Below are 3,028 nucleotides of genomic sequence, written 5' to 3' on the forward strand. Positions count from 1 at the left end.
GCCGTTACTGCTACGACTATACTGCTGCGGCGTCTGAGATAGTAAAGATCATTTAGAGTCCAATACTCTGAAATGAACCGGACCGGTTTCCTTCGTTAGTGTCATGTTTCTGCAGATTTGTGCACAAACGTCTCACAGCAGGAGTCAGAGCAGGAGTCAGAGCAGGAGTCACAGCAGGAGTCACAGCAGGAGTCACAGCGGGAGTCACAGCGGGAGTCAGAGCAGGAGTCAGAGCAGGAGTCAGAGCAGGAGTCACAGCAGGAGTCACAGCAGGAGTCACAGCAGGAGTCACAGCAGGAGTCACAGCAGGAGTCAGAGCAGGAGTCAGAGCAAGAGTCACAGCAGGAGTCACAGCAGGAGTCAGAGCAGGAGTCACAGCAGGAGTCACAGCGGGAGTCACAGCAGGAGTCACAGCAGGAGTCACAGCAGGAGTCACAGCAGGAGTCAGCGTTCAGAGAAACTGTTTTTGTGATATCGGGCTTTATACATAAAATTACTGATGAAGATGTCACATTAATGCTGATCAATCTCTTTTCATCAAGAAAAAAGGGTAAAAAGTGCAGAAAGTACAGAAGGAATGAAAAGATCAGATCCCTCAGGACGACTTCGAACAGCTTCTTTGATGAGTGTCATGGCGGCGACCTTCACCTACGTCAGACGTGTTGTAGGTAGAATATAGAAGCAGGACTGTGTCAGCTCCCCAAACAGAGAGTTTGGATCCATGTTTGTGCTGCAGAGCTCCTCTGAGGCTGTTTGGGAGCTGCTGGATGAGGGTTCTCTACCGCTGAGTCGGTTTGCTCTCGTTTGGGTTTTTCATGAGTTCTGTCTGCAGGAATGTCAGGAATTTAGCTGAAGATGTTTTAGATTTCTTGTCTCCGGTTAAGCTGACTTTACGCTCACTGTTCCCTCTGAGAAACAGAGCTTGATGATGAGAACGTGAAGAACAGACGAGGATTAGTGCCGTTTCCCCTCAGAGTTCACACTTTCATTCCTGCTGTGTAACACAGCTTTAGTTGTCTGAAGGACTAAGATAAGAACTGAGAATAATCGCTGCCTTGTCCTCGCTCTACCTTCTTCAGTTCTGATCCAGGATGGGTTATAGGCAGAGTAACTGCTGCTGCAGTTACATTGTGATGACTTGGGTAGCAGGAACTCTCTTGATGTGTGCTTCAGAAAAAATAGGGTCGTTCTTTCTTTGTTATGCAATTTATTATCTTGCACTGTCTTAAAGAGTGACTACGTACAAAATACAACCATAAAAAAATATTTTAATGCAAAAAAATGTGCTAAACACGACAATAACACAATAACAGTCTAAGATGAATGTGCTGCTGGTCTGAAGTCTAATGAAAAGACACAGCAGCTACCAAATGCATTTAGCCAATAGGAAGCCAGAACAGCCGCATGACCATGATAGGCACACGCATGAAATATAATAATCTAATTTTAACTAAATGGTTTCAACAGGCAAAGTTTGGGGCGTTTGGTACAAACTGAGTCTTTTTGTCTTCAACAGAGACGATTCACCAGACGGAACCTTCTAGATGCAATTAGGTTTTGACACAGGATTTTTTCTAATGAGTTCAGCAGCACCAGTGTGTACTGTGTAACCATGAGTAAGGAAAACCGTGTCATCTGCATGTGTCATGGACCAGAGTCTTTTCTTTAATTTAGTTTCTGAACATTTGCATGGTGTTTTTGTGTTTTTGTTATAGTGCATGTTTTTTGTAGTGTATTTCTTTGTAGTGTTTGGTGTATTTTGTTTATAGTTTTGGAGACCCTGGTCATGGACATTAGGTTGATGGGCCCCAGCTGCGAGGAACCAACCTGCTCACGGAGCTGCAGGACACGCCCATGGAAAGCAGCCAAAAAGGAGCAGCTTGGGGGAAGGAGGGAGCCATACGGAGACGTCACTCGGGAGAAGGCGGGGAGCACAGCCGCAGACGGAGGTGCAGCCGATCAGCTGATTACCCCCAGGAGGCGCTGATTGCGGGAGCTGCCGTGGACTGGGGAGAGCACGCCGGCAGACCTGAGCGTCGCACGCAATCACCGCATCGGCAGGGTTTGCTCAGTCCGACGTTGTTTGAGACGAGATACTGGCCTCTGCTCTCATTGTGTCTGTAGGACCCCGTCCGGAGCTTCGAGGGCGAACCCGACCATCCGCCGTACAAAAGCTACGCAAGTGACGTTCTCCGGACCCGCCGCGACCCTTCGGCTCTCAACAGACTTGTGTCTTTTGGCTGTCTGGGACTTTTAGTATTTGTTTTTTTAAATTGTTCTTAAATTTATTTTAATTCCCCTTTTAACCTTTTTTAAATTAGCTGATGGCTTTTAAGATAAATCTTTTTATACATATTTTATGATCTTAATGCTCTCTGGTACGAACCAATGTGGATTAAAAGATCCTAAAATTTAGCCACCTGTGTCGAATTTTATTGGCTTTTATTTTGTACCCCCCTCATCTTGACATTTACATTGTATTTTTTTTATTTTGTAATTTATGTACTTGGACACAAAATGTATTCTATGATAGATAGATAGATAGATAGATAGGCTTTATTCCGGACTCGTAGTCCAATAGGTGAAACAGGATCATAAACAATAGTTAGTACACGTACAGTGCCAAGATTACACACCAAATACAAGATGATAAAAAAAAAATAAATAATATGATAATAATGAAATAAAAAATACAATAGTTAAAAATCTCCAGAGAATGTAAAACATATTTAAGAATACATTTCTTAAAAGCACAATAGTTAAAAACCCAATATAAATTAATTAAAACGGGAAGATAAAAAGACAGCTCCTCCAGTGTTTCCAAATACTAGAACTAAAGCGAATGGCACTAAACCTGATGTTGTGTATGGACATAATAAGAGTGGCTTTAGTGGAGTCCAGCCTACAAATGAACTTGAATATGAGGTTGCGCAGTAGAGCGTGTAAGGTGTTAATTCTGTTAAAAACAAACAGCTCACTTGCACTAGTCCATCTAGGCTTCCTTAAAACTACTCTTAAAGCATCATTA

This window comes from Oryzias melastigma, unplaced genomic scaffold, assembly GCF_002922805.2.
Source record: "Oryzias melastigma strain HK-1 unplaced genomic scaffold, ASM292280v2 sc00684, whole genome shotgun sequence".
NCBI lineage: Eukaryota > Metazoa > Chordata > Actinopteri > Beloniformes > Adrianichthyidae > Oryzias > Oryzias melastigma.